Source organism: Zerene cesonia, chromosome 3, assembly GCF_012273895.1.
Source record: "Zerene cesonia ecotype Mississippi chromosome 3, Zerene_cesonia_1.1, whole genome shotgun sequence".
NCBI classification, from domain to species: Eukaryota; Metazoa; Arthropoda; class Insecta; order Lepidoptera; family Pieridae; genus Zerene; species Zerene cesonia.
In genome coordinates this window covers 1,312,376-1,334,307 of record NC_052104.1, presented here as the reverse complement: position 1 = coordinate 1,334,307, position 21,932 = coordinate 1,312,376, and the positions used below count along the sequence as shown (strand labels likewise).

The 21,932-nt window shown below is 32.1% G+C and overlaps 1 protein-coding gene across 3 annotated transcripts in view; it reads left to right on the top strand.

The window, feature by feature from the left end:
- Positions 1-21,932, top strand: part of LOC119838620 (CUB domain-containing protein 2) — a 62,083-nt gene that overhangs the window by 22,676 nt on the left and 17,475 nt on the right. The window contains exon 1 of one of the 3 annotated variants that reach the window (XM_038364656.1): positions 6,449-6,782. The exons of the other annotated variants lie outside the window; for them this stretch is intronic. The gene's annotated coding sequence lies outside the window, so the exon portion shown is untranslated. Of the gene's footprint in view, positions 1-6,448; positions 6,783-21,932 lie in introns of those variants that run through there. 3 annotated transcript variants of the gene reach the window in all.

Here is a 21,932-nt window from a genome sequence, read left to right as displayed (position 1 = left end):
ATATAAAAGCATTTTCACGCCATTAATTAAATTCGGTTAAAATTGCTCTAGTATCTAATATTATAATTTATGAGAGTTCAAACTAGATGTTACAGTTTCCGCTAGTTTGATAAGTCGAAATTGGGTCTAAAATTTTAAATGTTATTTAAAAATTAAGTTCTCAATCTTGTCAAGAAGAACTATAATTACGAACTTTTTAGATTTATTGTGTTCAAGATTTTTCATTTGATATTCACGTTGAAAGACAAAGTCACAAATTTCATGAAGAATAATACCGATCATATATATATAAGACTAGCGGTCCGCCCCGGCTTCGCCCGTGGCACATATATAGCTTATAGCCTTCCTCAATAATGGGCTATCTAACACTGAAAGAATTATTCAAATAGGACCAGTAGTTTCTGAGATTAGTGTGTTCAAATAAACAAACAAACAAACTCTTCAACTTTATAATATTAGTATAGATAATGATACAGAATAATGTATAGGTTATCTGACATAGGTTCGTATCAGTTGATGAAAGCGCGGTTTCGGTTCAGTTTACTTATAAATGGACAAAAAAAAAAAAGCGGTGGTTAAGCATTTTATTACAAACGAATCAAGATTTACAGATAGAAGATTTAACTGAAACGCGATATAATTGGATTTATTTAAGCGTTATTTTACAGATAAATGAATAACGTTAATCTCAATAGTGGAAAATCTCTTGTTCCAATTAAATTAACGTGTTCGGAAGAAAGTGGATAATTGTTTTTATTTAAATGTTTTTCATACTACAGTTATAACCGTAATTGCTACTGTATTACGTATGCTTATGAAAGTAATATAAGGATTTCTACTAAATATTATATCGTATTCTTTTAAATACAACACAAAAATCCTTATCTGTTAAGTAATTTCACGATATTAGTATATGCACACAACATTTTATAAGAATCGGTGCAGCCTTTTGAAAGAGTTTGGGAAAGAACATATTGGAATTACTTGCGGTGTGCCCTGGCTCACCTGGATCACCCGTGGTATGTTTTATCTTTCCATGAGGACCTTCCTTAACAAAAACGTGTAAAAATTTTACCGAATTCATCGACCCGTTATTGAGTTACGCTTAGCAACACATTTGGAGATTGATTTTTAGTATATGTAGGTAGATAATAATAGCCTAAAAGAATACGAAGCTCGAAATATGGACAATATTATAATACTATTTTAGCTCGAACTATTTATAATATGGAACGTTATTATTAAACACAAAGTCAAAATCCAAGTAAGGAAATCTATATTAAATGTAGAGTAAAATTATTCTAACGATATTATCCATTCAAATTTTAAAACATTTATAATTAATCATATGAGTTAATTTTAATATGTATTACGTACAATTGTGCAATATAGCTATTTTTGATATATTTTTCTTTGCTGGCATCCCTTAAACTTCTGACATTTTATTCCCTACCAGTTTGCCTACCTTGTAGAGTTTTTTGTGTAAGAATAAAGCCACAAGGAACAAAATGTCTAATTATTTTATACAACGTATTATCTACTTGTTATTTTGTTGTACAATGAAGCATCATAATTAATTTAGGTTTAATATTTACATATAGTTATCATTCTTCTTTATCTAGTTAATGGATCCATACGATAAAAGAACTCAAAATAAATATTAATTGCTACGACTTAGCTCTCCAGAACAATATTTTTAAGAAATTCAATTTAGATTTCAGCCATTTTGTAGGTACAAGACATCAGTGTAGGTAGTTAGTACCTCTTCATAAAAAATACATTATAATTATACGTTTAAATTTAATATTTTTATTTAATGGATTATTGTATTACTAGTATTTGCCGGCGGCTTCGCATGCGTTAAATTCGGAGTAGTTTAATAGATGTTATTTTACATATAATCCTTCCTCTTGAATCACTCTATCTATAAAAAGCCCCATTAAAATCCGTTGTTGAGTAGTTTAGAAATTAAAAAGTTTTGAACGCGATTTATTCATTATATTATTAACCCGACGTTTCGAACACTTTACAGCGAGCGTGGTCACGGGGTGTAGTTTAAAATATCTCAGCATACATACGTACATAGGGGCAGGCGAAGGAAGCTAAGTACATTTACGTTTTATTCTAGTTAAATTTCATTGTATCTATCATATCTCCTGTATGGTTATTAGTATAAAAATGCATTAACTATGTGAAACATTGCTACAATAAATCCTAAATATGTATTTAAATCTATTCCACAGTGTTATATCAAAGACTACAACCGTATAAGTCAATGGTCTATGTTTTAAAATATAATATTATCACAAAACTATTATCTAACAACAAAGCTGAATTCGTCCCCGTTTTATATTTATAAAATTTTATTCCTTTAAATTCTTTGTAACAGAAATTCGAGTGACTACATGCCCTTTCCAATATAAAATAAACCGTATTTTCTAGAAGCAATGCTTAAAGGCTTTTAAAATTCGCTCGCTACAACTCGGTGAAACGAATGAAACCCTTTCATGTAGTTTATGTTCTGTCATTACTTAATATGTACCTATTTTTATGAATATTTGGAACTTTTTTTGTTCTGTTTCCGTACTACGTGGTTATAATTATAAATATTATTAACATAATATACTTCACGTTATATAATTTAAGGGTTATATTAAGTGACCTAGTGTTGCGATGTCCAGATGCTCCTATGTCCATGAAGCATTATTTAAATGTTTTTAAAAATTACCTCATAATAACCATTTAAAAGAATCACAATTTTAATCGACCAGGAACATGAACTGTTCATAAGGAAAGTGTACGCATACGGCATGGCAGTAGCAAACGAGTAGGCTTATTATGTTTAATTCTTAAGAGTCACAGAAAAATGATGCATTGAATCTGTTTACGGCAAATTTATTTACAACAATAGCTATAAGTAAAAGTACCGAATTGATCGTTTAATGTTACTTTCGTGGCTTTATCCACATTCTTTCGGCGAATAATTAACGACGGTAAGAGAGAAAGTTCCAGAAACGCTCGGTCAACTAATTCAACTGTTGTAATTTAGAACATATTTTCAAAGCGAAGAGGAATTCTAATATCCTGATATGAAGAGGTGGGCGATGTTAGCGGTTTTGCGTGTGTTTTATGCCGTTTAAAAATAGCCGGCCAAATTATTCGATCAGATCTGTTTGTACATGTTTTAGTAAATGTTTATTTTAGCTGACTACTATCGAAATAGACAGGTCATGGAGTCAATTTTTTTCTGAGTGCTTGTAGTAAATTGATAGACATGAAACCTTTAATTTTAATTTTTCTATAATCATTATAATATCTAAGTTCTGTAAATTTAATTTTTGTATAAATTTGTATATTATTAGTAAAAAGCGGTTATACACTCCAATTTAATTTATTTGTATAGATTTGATTGTTCACCAAGCTATAATACTCGTGTATTGTGTTCACTTAACAAAGCCAATTAAACTATTTCATTACAATTTTCTGTACATTAAACAGTTCCCTGAGTAAGTATCATTAAGAATGAAAATTGAGACAAGGGGGCACTTAGGCAAATGGAAGCAACTGCTGCTTTTTATAAGTTGCACTGAACATTCTAAGAGGTTGTTGCTCCTTTGTCAGGTTTAATATCTGAGATGAGATATAAAATTGCAATGCGAATTGCATTATACGTACTTGACGAAATAAAATTGTTGCTTCAGACGTTTGAGCTCTGTAGAGATAGAAAGACGAGTTCTTTTAGTTTTATTTGTAGTGACACGTTTCTCTGGATCGCCATCCTTCCTTCCTCCACAAATTAAGCATAATTATGTTCATAAATTTCATTTCATATTTTATTGGGAACCTAAAGACTCTTTACGAATTCTCATAAATATAATGAAGGACTTCTATCGTTAAGTTATGTATACATATTCGAAATGTCGGTATGAATAATATAGTAAATATGAATCGCATTTCTAGTCCACACAGCCTTTTCACAGCGATTTTATTGATACTCTCCCTTATAAGGACAAATACCGACGGACGCCAATGTCCTTTATCAAACTGAGAAATTCGCGTAGTCATAGCTCGTAGTAAAGTTATATGTACGCGTAGGCCATGATCGATTAAAGACAGGACTGGAACTGATTGCTGATATTGAATGTAACTAATCACTGTTTTGATATTCAGTTACGCTATAAATTCTAAGGAAATAAGTTCGTGCATCTCACGTGGTCTTGATTATAGCTGAAGCCTTACGTAGATTTTAGGTGGTGGGCCCGTCAGTTTGTTAATCATATGTGTTTATGATTCAAATGAACTGAAATAACTTCTTATGGATGGCGCCTAGTAGTTTTATTAAAAAAAAAAAACCGTTATTGATTGATTGAAACAACAAAGTTTTGTACGCTTCTGTCTTAAATAAAGTCAATAATGGACTTTTTCAGGGCATTTATATGTTATGGTCTACAAGACTTCCTGTTTCCGAATCTTGATGCCCGTTTATTAACATACATTACAAACTTACAAAGTCTAGTATTTTTTTTTGTAATTAAGCGCCCTCCAGTGGGAATAAATGGCATTTTCCTCCCGTTTTCCACGACTAGCATTCGCATTTGCTTATCAACAAACATCAGTCACAATGGGTCGTAATTTTCTAGTCCGTAAGTCGGCCTATCGAATTTCCATTTCATTGGATACAAAAGACATTGATCTGTAATTCTGAAGGTCTATTGTCTCTCCATTACCCTCACCCTCATTGATTTCAATCGGTGTCTGGAATGAGGAAAAATACTTTGTACGCTGGGACGCTGTGTGGTGTGAAATTGAAAACGCAATTTTGTCTAGTGCAAGTTTCATTAAAAAATTTATCAATGTTTATGGGGGACTTACAGGAGGGGGTTCTGCGGGAGTAAAATGTGCTATGAAACTCTCTTTTTTGTGTGGTAATTAAATGTCAATAATAGAACTCTTCTTGCCACAAATAATCAGATCCTCTCCAATTTATCCTTCTTTATAAACCTTATATATTCCAAAGTAAGTTCACTAAAACGATTCTCGAGGGATCGCATTTACTTATGAATATAACCTAATCATTTTGATATATGACCCAACGAGTAACCTTCTGCGAAGTGTAGTTGCGTGTGAATTCGGGATAAAATACCTAACAAATAAAGAGGCAATGATAAGAAGTCTCAAACTGAATGGATATTAACATAAAACTGTGAGTAGGTATTTTAAGATTAAAGTTCTTCGAGCGTGAATGAAGTACGGTTTTAATGATCTCGGCGGAGGTTTTATTCGCTTCTAAGGGTGGCAGGCTTTCGAAAGATTGAACTATTCCTTTTAATCTAGTTATTTACGAAAGCAAACGTTATATTTATCTTTATATTGCGTATAATATGCAAAAATCGTTATATTTATATTGCGTTTATCTGTCCTTGTTATATGGAAAATATTATGCTCATTACCAGCTAAGTGCTTGTACATTATATTTAATGTTTTAATTCAATAACTATTATTTTTATATTAGTACAGTCTTCAGGTAGTTTTGTCTAGAAAGTATACCGAGTCATGAAATAGAGGGTTTAACAGAATTTAATGTGTTTATTTTCACTTTTACACAGTATCTTTTCCATATAAAAAAAAATATCGTAATCAGTACAATTTTTTAACGTTATCTCTTTTCCGTGTCAAATTACGAGAAAAATATCTACTAACAACCTAATCTATAAAACATTTCAAACACTATTATATATAAACAATCTTTTATCGTTCGCTGTACGGGTACAGCGGTGTTACTTACGATAAAAATTCTATAAAATCACGTATATTTACAAATCCTTGAAATGTATACTTTAAACTCAATTATTGTGGTTCATCATACGACTGGACTAAATGGAATACTAGTAATATATTATGTAGCCATAATGAAATAAATCGAGAAATCGCTGTCCAACTGTGAAAATCATATTAAAATCAACTCAAGAAACACTGAGCATCATCTATGAAAACGCTCGAACATTTTCCCTCTTATGATTTAAGATAAAAACAATTTGAATAGTCAAGCATTATATTCAGCATCATTCTTGGTGGTTTTTGTGTGTCTCTAATTGAAGTCGGCCATTGAAAGCAGCCCGCGGCAAATAAGTATACGATTTTTTGGAAAAATATTTATTATTTCCATTTCGAATCGAGGTCGCAGTTATTATGTTGGTGTCTATTTGTTCACGAATGTGACGTTTTTTTCGGTTTGGTTAAGGATGGCTTACATTTATAATTAGCGCTGAATTTGTATATAATCTGAAATTTAAATGTATTTTTTACACTTAACGTTTTGGTATTATTAATGATGTGCCCGATTTGTTTCGACAAAATAAATTTTATATTAATATAGCTTAAAGAAGATAAATCATTAGTGATTGTGACAATAATACCGAGAAAAAATTAAGACTGATCGAAGGCCTGACATTTTACATATATTCAAACGTTTACCATCCGCCACTTTCAAATTTCGAATTTTAGAATCTGTCAAATAAAAAAAAAAACTGGCAACACGATAGACGATGAAAAAAAGTGTGGAATAAAGGCGTGTGTACACGGCACGATAAGTGCGCGGGTAACGGCGACGCTAGCCGCGGCGCGCGTGTGCGCCGCGCGGGGCGCCGCCAAGCTGGGCGAACACGCGGCAATGCTCGCGGTCGCCATCTGCTGCATACTGGTCCTGCTTCTCGTCTTCATCATACTTATCATTGTGGTTGGACAGAATATGGAGGGGAAGACTGGCTCATAGCAGCAGAGAGGTATTGATTTATTTTTAATGTACCTATTAAGATATTTCGTAAAATTATTAGTGTTAAATAATGTGTCATTGATTAATGTAGGATATAACTTGGTCACTTGAGGTGCAGATGTCACTTTAACTCATCAAAACTAATAGAACTATCGAATTCTGTAATATGTCGCCACGCTTTGCACCGTGCCGCGTTCATGGCGATTTTACCTAGGTGTTCAGAGTTCAGACGTTATACCTAGCCTCACTTTGTTAAGACCTTTGTTATTATCAAACAATTGTTAACATTACATATTTGGTTTACATGTGTTTATCATCTGCAACATACATTAATTAGAGGTATAACTTTTCCGCTCAGCATACTCACAATGTGTAATATTCAAATTATTGATTAAAAAAATAAAACGATAAATGTGTTGTTCCTTATTTTCTTTAATATACCTTGATTTCCACGTGGTTCCTACCGCTTAATTCAAAATGTAAGAGAAGGGATCAGTATTTTATTCCTTTGAGAATAATGGGCAAAATCAACACATCATCATCTACATGATTGTTTCGATCTTATATAAACAGAAACTTAGATTCTCTACCGGCCAAGAGATCTGATAAAGTGAGTTGGCGCAAAAAGCCATGGCTCAAATTGGCGAGTGGCGTGCGTCAAGCGATTATTGCGTATCGAGAGCTCTTCACTTATCGAGTGTTTATCGATTCGTTCCCGATTGCTCCCTGTTTGCAACAGTTTTGTAAAAATCGCTCAAGTACTCATTCGCCCGACGGTCTGAGTGCGGTTGTATTATAGTCAGAAATCTGAGTACATTATCTTCAAAATATTTAAGCCTCTTATTGACACATGGCAATATATTATCAGGTTTACATTCGATAGTAAGTGTCACGCATTGGTTATAGTTAGCATGCAGCTTGTCGTGGTAGATGAGTTGGGAGCATAATATAAATCTTAGATTTAGATGAAATTGTAGGAGCAGAAAATAGTACGACTCTAGCAGGAGCGGATGAAATTCAACTAAACTTTTTTTAAGATGTGATTTATATTTTTTATTTTATTAATACTAATAGTTAGTTTCTCGTTGGGAAGTAGTTTCTGCTAAGAAAAGCCATCAAGACACTGAAGTTTGTACAATGTTTGACTAATGTTAACAAAAGTGATTATGAATTGCTTATATAACGGAGAGTTTATAATGCGAGAGAACTTTAAAGTGTTAACCACTTTGAAGTTTAAGGTTTCTAATAGAAAATAACTTTATAATGAGTATATACAGCATATTTTCCAAGCTTTAAAACATACGGCAAATACTATATAGAAATGACTTACAAAAGATTAACAATTCAAATGAATTCACATTCAAGTGAAATCGTCGTGTTAAATTGAAAATACCGAGGGAAGATTGTAAATACCCGATATTTTCCTTCCCTCCATAATTATAGAGGAGGATAAAGGAAAATGTTTTTTATTTTAATTATAGGTATAATTTCATGTATCTTGTATAATTATATTTTTTATATAACTGGCTTGATAAGAAAAAAAACATGGAATTTAAACAGTTGTTTTTATTCAAAGCGAAGACTACGCCTCATTTTGATTTTTTTCACAAAGATAAGTAAATTTAAATAAAAGTGCTCTTTAAATTGTGTCCTCTCAGAAATAAGAGGAGCTTATCCTGGCGCGTGCGATAAGGCTGTGACATTTACAAACGGTTTTTATAGACTTAATTTTTTTACGATTAAATTTCTTAACTTAAATCGTATAGTAGCTTCGACGGTTGCTTCGCTCGTTTTATAGATTATCTTATCTATTCTGTCTCAATTTACCTTACGAATTCAAACGTGCAAATAATATATTTCTGCATATATTGTTTGGAAGAAACAAATTCAATTATAAATAAAAAAGAAGTTACTTCGCTCCTTTTTAAGAAATACATATAAAAGTAGCTTATCTTTCGCGGTTTCATCCGTGTATCCAAAGATAATTTCCATAGGAGAGATGAGATATTGAGCCTATGTCATTCTAGTAGTCTTTTATCACCAGATACAAAATATGGCGCCGTTCCGATGTGGAAGAAAGATAATAGTAAGAATTTTCAAAGTATGAAGCCTGATAAGGCATAACAGTTAGCATTTCACCACGAACTGGCTATCAAAAACTGCTCCTTTACGATTTTAGACTATCAGTGATAAAGAATAATCTAAAATGTGGGTCAATGAAAAAGATCTCAGTGCTCAAGAGGCATTGAAGCATTGTACCACAAACTCGTTTTGTTTAGTGCTCAGACCAAGGGCGCCCTTCGTCAAAGGAACGTGAGTGATCGGAGATTAGAGAGGGTGCCTCGAAGATTATCATAATTTTAATGCTTGTTAAGATTTTTACCAGCCTCGCAATCCAGGTTTCCGTTTTCGCTAAAGATTCAGTTGTTAAAAATAAAAAAGTAATTCTAGAACTAAAATTACTGAATGTTAATTAGAATTTACGATGGCTTTACATAGCAGTCGTAGAGGATGTTCGGACGGAGGCCCGTTTCTCTTTTCTTCCCAGTCGTCAAACCATTCCTTCCCTTATAAGCACCCTTAAAAGCAAGCAGCGCAATCGCAGAAGCACTAACTTTACGAATGTTCATGGGAAGGTCGTGATCGCAATTATAAATGAGTTTCAACAGTAATAACGGCTGAAGTAAGAGAAATACCGTGAATACGCGAGACTTAAGTCAGTCGAAAATATCTTGGTAGAAGCCTAACCTGTCAAACGTTCCTTTTCCCTTGAGTTATTATTCAGTTTAAAGTATGTAGAGTAGAGATCTTATAAAGATGTATCCCCAGAAATCTGATATATGAATGTAGAATATGTGAATTGTATCCAAAAGCTTTCACGTTGAAATTTTAATGATTGTTTTAATGTGTTACCCGAATTTGTCAGCTCTTAAGATCTTGTTCAAAATACTAGTATAGGTTTAAAAAGTAAAATGCAAGACGATGAATATGCATAATGGACTATAACTATACTTAAACAATAAACAATAAATAACAGTATTTATATTAATAGAGCTGATTTTTTGCATATAAGTACTATGTTTCTAAGAAATTGTGTTGTAATAAATGTTTTTTAAAAATATAAAAACACTTTCATTGCGTTTCAATTATTGTGAGTCCAGCCTGAAATATATTCAATATTTAAAAACCTCAATCTCGTCAGAAGTATAATCTGATTACGAACCCGAAACACAATCAAGAAAGCAATTTAATAAAAACGTAAGGAACGTCTCGTTGCTGAAATAGCGATCAAAATAATGTAATAATAGGACGACTATATAACCTCAGTAGACAATGTCAATTTCACTTAAATCTCTTGGTCCCTCATGAGACTAACCTACGGTAACTAAGTACCAGTACTATTCCATCAAGGAAATTTAACCTTGGTTTATACTTTTAGAGAAAAGGATTAGTAGAGATGAAGATTATTATAAACTATTTTAAACTTAATGTTATAAGATTAGGAGTAAAGTAATTTAAAAGATATGAATAAATTATTCGCTATTAATGTTTCCTTAAATAAGTCCTATCAGCAAAAATCTATTGGGTTTCACGAGGAAGGTGTTGCTTGCATTGCTCTTCTTAGCGTTTGCCGGAGGTGGTTATGTTTCACAAAAAAATCCAATAATTTTTCTCTTTGACATTAAATAGTATTGTAAGGTAGAAGAGCAAAGTGTATCAGCTAGAAAAAGTTTATCTTGCAAAAGGCTGAACCTGACCCAACATACGCTGTTGACCCATTATCGGCCCACGCCAGCTTTAGAAAACAAAAGGCAATCGACAATAGATGCCCTTGGCTATGCGGACCTAGGCCTAGCTTTTGTATCAGATCAATGATTGTAATCATTTAGCTTGAAAAAGAAAACTGAAAATTTTGACATTGTGGCGTTAATGACAGTGACATATATCAGCTGTCACCGAGTTTCTTAAAGCTCCTAATTATCTAGGAAAATAATTAAATAAAAAACCAACGTTCCTGGAAGGGAGGTCACTTCAGATTCTATAATGGGACTAAATGACAATAATTTTTATCAAACAACAAGTTAATCTGTTTAATTAAAAGTTTAAGTATGTATACCAACATTTATTCTAATCGTAATAAGGATACTAATGTATACCATTCAGAATAAGGATATTGCGAGTCTTTTAAACAATAAACTAGCTTTTTCAACTCATCAATATATTTGAATGCTTCCCCGGGAAATCTGAGTCTGGATAGAGAAATTGACGCTCGCTATACAAGATTTACGAACGAATTCGAGCTACGACGCAAATTGAAACTGAAGTCTGCAGCTATGAGATGGTAAATATTTGAAGTATCACTTGTAATGGTTCTTTACTCGGTTAATTTCCCTTTCATTTACCTTCTTGTTTATTAAATGATAAGTTGTAGTAAAATACAGACCTAAGCGCTAAAACGACAGTAATATGAAAATATGAAGGCATTTTCGAAATGCTTATTCGGCTTAAATAGAAATATAATAAAATTAAGTAAAAAACAAAACTTTCTACCCAATAAACTTTCGAACAGTTGATGGTAAGGATGTGCGAATTGCGTCGGAAATATTCAATTTATTTATATTATTATTTTATTTATTACTAGCCGTTCACCCCGGTTTCGCCGTGGTACATATATAGCTTATGCTACTCAGTCAAGTTGCATCTTTCAAATGCTGAAATAATTTTTGGAATCGGCCCAGTGGTGGTTTTCCGTGAAAACGTTACAAACATACAAAAGTTTCCTCTTTATAATATTAGTGTAGAAAAATAGATTACGAATTGAGAATCTGTATCAATTTAAGATAGCACAGATAGCATATATTGGTAACAGTTAAAAATAAAATCAGATTTGTCGTCGGTAATAAAATTTTCCATATTTGTAAGGACTACAGCATTTAATTGCCATGGGTCCAGTGTTGCTATAACAATGTTGTACACTTTGATGTTCTGAACCAATGTTTGCGATGCTGTTTGTTCTGCAGAATTGAAATTGTTACGCAAACACTGGAAGCGTGACGTTGGCTCTCTACAGTTGCTATGACAACCTAATCGCATTCCATAAGTGTTCATATTGTTTCTCTTAATTAATATTTTTATAAACTTGACACTGGCAAATAGTTGAAACTTATTGCCATAATGGAAGAAAAAAAAATTATCTGTGCTATTTATAAGCTGTGTATCTCTTGCATACATTGCACAGAGTGTTATAAATCAGCCTACTATAATTACTGAAGACATAATTGATAATAATTTACAATTAACAAACTGTTTTGACACATTTTTCCGGTAAACGACCGTTACGTTGTTTCAAATGGAGGCGTGGGATTGACGGAATATAAACTTTGCGCTGCTTTTCTTTATCCCAAATTATCTTATTCATCGATTTTATCGAGTAATTAACAAAATGTAAATATATTTTCAGTCAAGAGAAATATTTTTTAATCCTCATTTTTCCCATTTATTTTATGTAGCAAATCTATTTGCTCTTCATATCAGTAGCATGCATGGTTGCATGTCATGCAGATAATAAATACACCGCAATACTATACAAATAACGTTCTGCTATCGTTCCTTTAATATCTAGGCATTTCGATCTAGTTTAATGAATTTCAGTCTCATGAGTATGAACTCGTGTAGACCAATGTTTCCAAAATTCGTATTCGGCTTGAAAAATTTTTGAAATGTCATTTAACCATCCATTTTCCATCATCATCCATTGTAATTAATACTCATTCTACGTAGAATAAGTAGAATTGAAAGAAATACTATATTTTAGGACTAAGAGGATAATTAACACAAACTGAGTAATATCATATTAGTAGGCACATACATAACATAATACGATGTAGGAACAAACATGTATAGAACCGAGTCACATATGGCGAATTGCAAACTCTATCAAACTCACAAGAAAGTGTGTCAGTTTTTTTCGATTTACACTAAATTAACAGTAAATTTTATTTTGATCAAAACGTAATATTAGAAATATGTTTATATTTTAATAAGTAATTATTTAAATAAGTAACTATATTCTGGATATTTTTCTTTATATCTTATATTATATAGTTACCTGGGTAACCTCTAAATGAAACGAGTATTTTATCAAAATTCCGCTTCAAGAAACCCTAACATTTAATTAGGATATCATACTTAAAAACTGAGCTTTCAAAGCAGCTATTACCTTCATCAAAGACATTTTGAGGTTTCTCTGCTTACACAATACCTACACCGCAACTGAAGGGTACTTTGACAGGCGTACAAAGTTTTCGAATTCTCACCAAATATTAAATTAAAGATATTCAGGTTTCGTATGGGAAAAGTTTGTTGACGTATGTCACACTCGAGCATGGCGTTTCGTTCAATTTCGCTTATAATTTGTAAAGTTTTGATACTGAGGTTTGACGATTGAATACATCAAGCTCTCGAATTGAAATGTCCCTACTTATTACCTACTACATACTTTGATTACGTCTCCAATTGGTTAACCTTTTGATATTAGCATTTTTGATAATTGGCATCATTTATTTTTATTATTTTTCTCAAAAGATTAATTTCATGTTTTTCACGTTTTGCAAAACAAAGGTCTTTTTTTCTTAACAACTAGCGTTCATTATAATAGGGGCTTGTCACTATAAGGGGTCTGTCATTTTTATCCTAACTCAAAGTTTGGTGCTTTTATTTCGTATATTATGATCATTTTTATGAACGTTATATGAGATAAGCAAATATTTTTTTATGTCATAGCGGTAGGGCTGCTACAGATGCGTTGCCTGCTTTTAAGGTACCTAGTAAGGTAAAGGATGAGGAAAGGATTGACGACAGGAATAAAGGAATGAATTGGAGAGAGTGAGAACAAGGATTCTGGCCTCAGGTTTCCTCACTCACCGAACAAAATCAGTAACTACTATTTTATGCCGATTTACTATAGGAGTTTAGTTCCTTTCCCAGTGCGAACTGGCCTCGTGCCGAGGCGTGCACACTTGAAACAAATAAAGAAATTTCAAATTTCGTTCTATCTATAGCACTTAAACATATAACGACTTCTATTGCATATATAAAAATTGTCCTTAATATTGGTTATTTGCATGCAAATTATGAAAAAAATAAATAAATAAACAAATGCTGTACAAACAGAGAAACTCACGTTCCGTGACACTCATTCAGTTTTATTGTTCGTTTAATTAAGATCCATTGAATTTATTGTAACCAATTAATCGGTTGTGTCGATCGGTCCCTTGTGGTGTTGAATTAGCAAATAACCGTTTGATTATTTGATTAAACCTCCCTTTATTTATTTAACTTCTATGCGATTTACTGAACTATTCATTGTTTTCATTGGATAATACATATATTTGCATAATAGAATTGATATAGTTACCATAGTTATAAAAATATAACTTTATTATGGCAATAAAATTATTATTGTATCTATATATGTTTAAAAGGTACCTCTTCTGTATGTTTCATAGAGGTCTCATAGATCTCGAGCCGTGTACTAAACACTCATTTATTTACCAAAAGAAACAAACTGTAACATTCGGGAAAGCTCTCCAAACCTTTACATACGGCGTAGCGTAGATTTGCTATTCTGTTATCTATGCTAGAGTTTTTCTTCTTATTTCTGTGTTGTCTTTGAATAATTCTTTTCTACAAGAAAGGTCACTAATGTCCCTAAGGGAAAGTTCTACTCTAGATTGCCTAGAATAGGCCAAATGAAAACAATTTTCTATAAAACACACACGGAATCACGCCTGTCAGTAGAAACCCACGGTGTTATCGAATAACGCAACAGAAACAAACAGTCAAATTAAGATCCTCCGTTAATTTGAAAACGGTCAAAATAGGCTCGTTTACAGCAACAATAAATACAGTAATTTTTAATAGTTTTTATAATATAATTTTACAAAAGATGATGATATGATTACTGATATAATTTGTTATTCGAGAAAGGACATAAGATAGTTTCATCCCGGAAACTCGACGGGAACGGGACATATGCAAGAAAAACCCCGGGTCTGTCTATTTTCTCCTATAAAAAGAAAAGCTAGTGTACCTATAGAATATAGAATGAAATTTGGTAATAACTTAACAATGGAATTATCATTTAAAATCTTGCTTGTTCAGGTTAAATTCAAATGATATTCTAAATAAATTCAACTATATTGAAACATGTCACCTGCAATAGCAAAATGTACCATTAAATCCAGAAATTTCCATCTGTATATAAAATGTTTAGTTTCGCCACACGCCACCATTCAGCTCACGCCTTCAATTATTCCTAGCCCCATTTCAAATGCACTGTAATATCCCGTTAAGCACCATTTACATTCTAGGTGAAGGGTTTCATGAACTTAAGTGCTCTGCGCATAACTTTGCGTTACTCATTTTGTTGATTTTATAGATTAAATCAATACCGAGTTATACGATAGTGATGTTTGCTTTGCCGAAACTGAATTTGGTAGGTATCGTTTGAATATGCAATAGATGCTTTGTAGTATTTTAAACATGCTTTTTTAATAATTTCATTTGTAATTTGTGTGTTACAGTTTCTTTTGAACGATTCGATTTGATCCACATTAAACCGACAGAGTTAATACAAACATTATGTTTATATCAAGGATAAGTGGCAATATAATAACTTCATGAGTTTTGCTTATTATCTTTAGTAGGATCGCCTGGATTAAATAATTTCTTTTCGTAAACTCGTTATAGTTGAGTGAGACAGTTTAGTTGATTCTATTATAAAACCGCATTTTTTTTCACCATATTTTTTACTTTCGTTAGACTTAACTTTAGCTAATCTAGATATAGATTATATCTTTTATTTGTAAAAATATTATGTAGGGATCGAGATAGAAATAAAAAAGAGGATCAAGTGGAAAACACTGCGTGTATCATTTACATAGTAACTATTAAGTCGGTAATCTGTGGAATGAGTTCATTCTTTAAATTATCCTACTTCCTGCTAATATTATAATGTCTTCCTATAAATATATATAGTATATGTGTGTTTGATGCTCTTTCACGCAAAAACTACTGAACCGATTGCAATGAAATTTGGTACGTAGACAGGACAACTGGAATAACACATAGGCAAATTTTTATCCCGATATTCCAACGGGATACGGACTTACGCGGGTGAAGCCGCGGGGCGCAGGTAGTATCATTTAAAAGAATAATTGTTTAAAAGTCATTTACGCAATGAATTTAATTTCTATACGGTGCTATTACGGTAATTGGGCGTCGTAAAACATAACAAATAGCCAACAAATGTTTACCTATCTTTCTGCGGTGAGGTTATTAATTTTCATACAAAATGTCATACGGAATACAAACAAAGCTCTTGCGTATGAAAAGTGCAAACCTCAAAGCAGGGCAAACTGCGGGAAAACAGATTGTGGCTCGCGCTACGTTTGTTTTACTTGCGGTTATGTTTATTTTGTTTGTAATTTTAATGGCGTCTTTCATTTTGTGACTTATAATTAACGATTGAATTATAAGTGTTGTTATATGAACGTTTGAATAAGTTAAATATTAATAAATTCTACAAAAAGTCAATTTAATTTAATTATTAATATATAATAATGAATCAAAAAAAATTCATCGTAGATGATAAAGTGTTCGCAATCTCCCTTTCCCGCCAAAACACTTCCACATCTAACCTTTCAGCACTGGCCTGTATTTGTTCAACCATAAATAATAAAAAAAACACAGTGTTTTCTTTTTAACGAATACCAGAAAACCCTCTCACACTTGCTCACGGAACGCGCCGCTTACTGAATTATTCGAGTCGAGAAAACATTTTTCACGTAAATACTTGACGTCGAGTAAAGTACATATTTCTATATAATCTGCGACGGAACCGGTCAAGAGGAAAGTCGGAGAAATTTTCCCCGGCCGTAGGCGTTTCCTTATGCGTTTTATTATAACGTTTTATTCAGTGGAAATGTAAAGATGTATATGAAAACAACTTGTAAGTTGATCTGATTGTATACATTTATGATTTATCATAAAAAAATGTGTTTAAATACATATCTTTATTGATTCATTAATTTAATTCATTATAGACACGTGAACATACGGGAAAATTACTTTAACCTTTTTGATATACGTTTCTGTACTTATTTCGTTCGTAATATTATTTCGTTCATTAATAAATTAAATTTGCGGATGCGGCATACCAACGGGTTGAATCTAATGGATTTTAATAATATTCCCTATAATGACTTGGTTTAAATAAATGTAATTTCATTAGTATTAAATGTTGGCAAAATTTTCAATTATATGTTGAGGTATTTTTTTTTGGGAAATTAGGCATAAAACGATTTTTTTTTATTTTGTAACTGAATATCATGTAATGTACTAAATTTTGTGTTTTGATAGTTAATTGGTCCCATTTTAGAATCTGGATGGAAATCCTCGGACGTTGCTGACCTTTTTTATAGCAAATAATTAATTATTGATGCATCTGTTGAGATTATTCTTATAGCCTAGTAGTACTTATGTTTATAATAAATATGTTTATAATAAATTAAAAAAAAACGCAGTCAGAAATGTAGTCTACGATTATAAACGGCCGCCTACTGTTCACTCCAAGTTTTGCTTTCTCTGGGTCAGTATTTTTTTATAAATATGCACCTACGTAATATATGCATTATTGGAAATTGGTGTTCGTAAAACTACAAAAGAGGCACAAAGCTTCGCTTACTTTCGGTCAGTAATTTTTTTAATATTTACCTCCGTAATATTATGCAGTATTGGTAATTGGTGTTCGCAAAAACTGCAAAAGAGACAATGTGAATTATAAATGGACCATTATTCTTTTTAAGGTAAATATCTTTTCGCAGCAATATGCGGTTCATTTGGCGCGCGAAATAATTAATGGAATCAGGTGTTCCAGAGAGATAAGTCGGGGTTATTTTCTCTTCTAACAAAAGTGCCTTAACGTTATTAATATTATTACGTCTTTTGCTATAGAATAATCCCATATTCGTATAACTATCGAGAACATAGATATCTTAAGTACTGATGAATAGAAATGAAAAATGTTTCAATAAGAGAAAGCTCATTTTCTACATTCCAATTAAATACGACTATTGAGAAATATATTTTTGCTTTATTTCTATATCATTAAAATTAATAAGTTTAATAGGAATTGTCTCAGTTATTTAATTAAATTTGTTTTTAACTGATTGAATCCTAGCTTGCTATTGCTAACGACCGCGACACCTTGATTCTTTTACTAGCCACATTGCTCAATAAATGGACAAAATAATTTGCATAATATTGTTTGTATAAATTTAGCCCTCTCATTTTGTAGCATTTCTATGTTTTATTAACCTATCATACAGAACCTATTATATTCGTAGTTCCCAAACGGAAATGCCGTTTTGCATTCGGTTTCTTTTAATCTCACTAAATCATTGAGTCGAATAGGTACCTACTTAGATCTGTTTGAAGAAATTAAATCGAGAAAACTAGTATCTTAACTACTATTGCTACGAAAAGCTCTTTATTTTGAATTCAAATTAACTTACTATCTTTTCACTTGTCAGATTTCTTGAATGACTGGCGAGGACTTTATAAAATCGCATTCATCGTATCAATATATCGACAAACTATAAAATAAACACTCTATTTTAAGAGCAGGCAACATAACATCAGCAAAATCATGAATACCACCAACGCGAATGATCCGCTACTCCAATACAAATGCAAATATTTCGCAATAACTGCGCGTATCAAACGTATTACCTGTTCATTGGCTCGAGAGACCGTCTGAGGGAAATTATAATTACGCTGAAACTCGCATGCTGCAGTGTAAACTCTTTTCAGACTTTTTAGTTCGTTCCTATCCACTTTCTTTTGAATTTTCTACATTCTCGTTACTGATGTAGTTGCTTTGAATATTGGAATAAATTTGAATTGTATTTATGTTGTTTTAATTTTATGTGTGTGTACTGGAGTTTTTGTTAACTCGTTAGGTTCTAACCCAATAAGTATTTGCTGAGAATAGACTTATTGTTGTGTACATAATTATTGCCTTAGTTGGACTAGCTCTTAAAGGTTTGTGTTTTAACTAAAGCAGATTAAATATAAAAAACAGAGTACATTTGATATATAAAAAACTTTTATCAATATCACTCTATAGTCTCGTGTTTAAATATATAACCTCACCAATCAATATTCGTCAAAGAATAGGACATTAGACAGCCATTAGTTCCTACGAGCTTACTAGACACTCTGAAATATTCCGACGCCAACAAGTTACTTAGTGACAGGCTAGATATCGATAAACAAGTGCAGGCAATATCTATGCAATCACACGAGCGCACCTCCAATATCCTGTGCACAATCAAGATGGCTGAACGTCCGTCGGCCATGTTGTTTTGGCGGGAAACAACTCGCAGTCGAATTTGTCTCAACAAAGCTTTTTCTGTTCACTTTGAGTAGCGTATTACTATTTTTTGTGGTTTGCTGATTACTTGGAAATTTGATATTGCTTGTGGATTTTAATATCATAATTTAAATCGAAATGTGCGTGCACACTGCCTGCTACTATCGAACGTTACTATCGAATAATATGACAGCAGGAATCTGGAGAAATAATGATAACAAATCCAGGTTAATTATTTGTAAAATGTAATATATCTAAACTTTTGATATCTATAATCGCAAGTTTCTAAATTAACAGGTTGGTTAATTTAGATTTGGTTAAGCTCAGTTTATTCATTGAGTGTAAAACGTTGGCATCCGTTTGTATTCTCATTTCTGGAATTTTCATAAACGATTGAACAATTTGATATGCAAACTAACTATTGTTGGAGAAACAATGAAAATATGCGAATACAAAAAAAATATATAATACTCGTATTTCCTCGCTGTTTTAATAAATCCACGGGATCACAATGAAGCCTCTATAACATTGTAGCGTAATATACCTCAGGGACGTTGGAAAGAAATTTTCATTCATATTTGTCGTGAGAACAATTCCGCACTCATTTTGTATTAAAGTCTTATTGCTACGTTCCGTATTTTATACGTGGGCTTGGGACCTGTTCATGGGGTCTGAATGAGCTCACAACAAAGGAAATACTTTGGATTCTGATTACGGTTCCCCGTTTTCAATGAAACGAAAGATTATCAGTGATTGCTGCTTTATTTGTTTCGTTTTTAACGGTTGATTGAGTCAATTGTTATTTATATCATATTTTCATATAATTGTTGGAATTTTTGGTCTTGCAATCCATCAGGTATTATGTACAGATTTGTAGCAGTTACGAAATCTTTAACGTATCATAAAAACGAAGGATTTTTGCCTCGTGTGACTGTGTGACCTGTGACTCGATAACTCCGTATGTATGCAACCGTTTGATGTTTTACTTTTTGTATTTGATAAGGAATTATTGTTTAGAATTAGGAGTGGAACCCACCAGGGAGGTCGGTCCACCGTATTTATGATTTAAAATGTTACTTCTTAATGATAATTAATTCATTCAGATTAACTGTCTTAGGGGCAATAGTAAGTTATAACGTAATACACGGATTCAAACACCCATTTTATTTTGGCATAACAGGGGTGTGGTATTTCCCCGGTGCGAGCTGACCCAATTTGTGCCGAAGAGTGCGACTACCACATATTAAAATTATTATTATACATTCGGAGGTATAATGCCTCTGCGAACATGCTATTCGCTTTTAAGGGGGAAGGCATAAGGAAAGGATTGACGACTGGAAGGCAGGAATAGACTGCGAAGAGTAAGGATATAGAAATGGACCTATTAAATAGAAACATATTGAATATAAAACATTATCATTATCGTTTTGTGGAATATTTAATAAATATTCAGCAAACTAAATCACTACTAGGTACAACACTGTAAAACTAGGAGTCGGTGAAGTCGAACGACCCACTTCCATCGAACAGCCGGTCAGGTGAAACTTTGTTATAACCAAACTATCTCTGTTTTGTATCTGTTTCAGTGTGTTTGAATGTGAGCTTTAAATATTGAATGTATTTTTCTATCTATATATGTATACTTATTAGTAATTTCATTGATTCAAACTTAAAAAAAACTCCTTTTTTTTCTTTCCATCGTATATGTTTTTGTTCGCTTCTACCGACTTGCCTATAGCACTAGAATGTACAGCTTGTTTATTGTTGTTTATATACCATTCTTTTAGACTTTATTACGTTCTGTTTTTATAAACTCTTACATACTTTATATAAATGTAAAAACTTGGAAAATTATTTAGTTATTTAGTGTTAAAAAAGAAACCTTATGTAAAAGTATACAACGTGATAATTAAACTAAAACTATATGCACAAAATAACAGATTAAATTTTACATTCACATTTATCATTTGTTGTTTAGAGAGTTGTGAGTAAAATATTGCTTGTATTGATCCGCTAGGGATTCATTTTGCAAGCTCACTTAATTGCGTTTCCATTAACTCGGATATAAAAATTTCAACAATCATGTAGTGTGTAATGATAATAGTAACAATTCTTATATCAACAAAATCGGGTTTGCAAAAATGGGACATTTTTAAATACTTTTAAAATAAATTTTGTTTTACTATTTACAACTACAAGAAAATGAGGAGGTTCTGAATTCTTTTGTCTCATAACTATTTATTGGATGAACAGATTTTTATAATTCCTATTTTACTTGAAAGCTGGTGCCATGTGATCCCATTTAAATGGTATAGTTCTGACAAATTGCATTAGTTTAGTTTAGTTTTTTGTTCAAAAATAATTATTTCGTATTTCGGTAGGTACTTTTTTCAACATGAACGATTAACTTACTTTTATAAATTAATATTCTCCACAGAGGAAGTTTCGACGTGCAAACCTGTGTTAAAACTTCCTCAAACTTTTAATAAAACTACGTGAAATTAATACGATGAATACATAATACATGAACGTAATGAATACTAATTAGTAAGCCTCAATAAACATATTCTATGAAAACGGAGTTATGAGTTTATTTCTAAAAGTACAATTTTGAGGGAAAAAAGGAGTTCAGAATTATAAATGTGCTGCCACAAAATGGATCCATTCAAGTACTTTAAGGCAATATTATACATTAACTTAAAGATACCCACACTGAGTACGAAA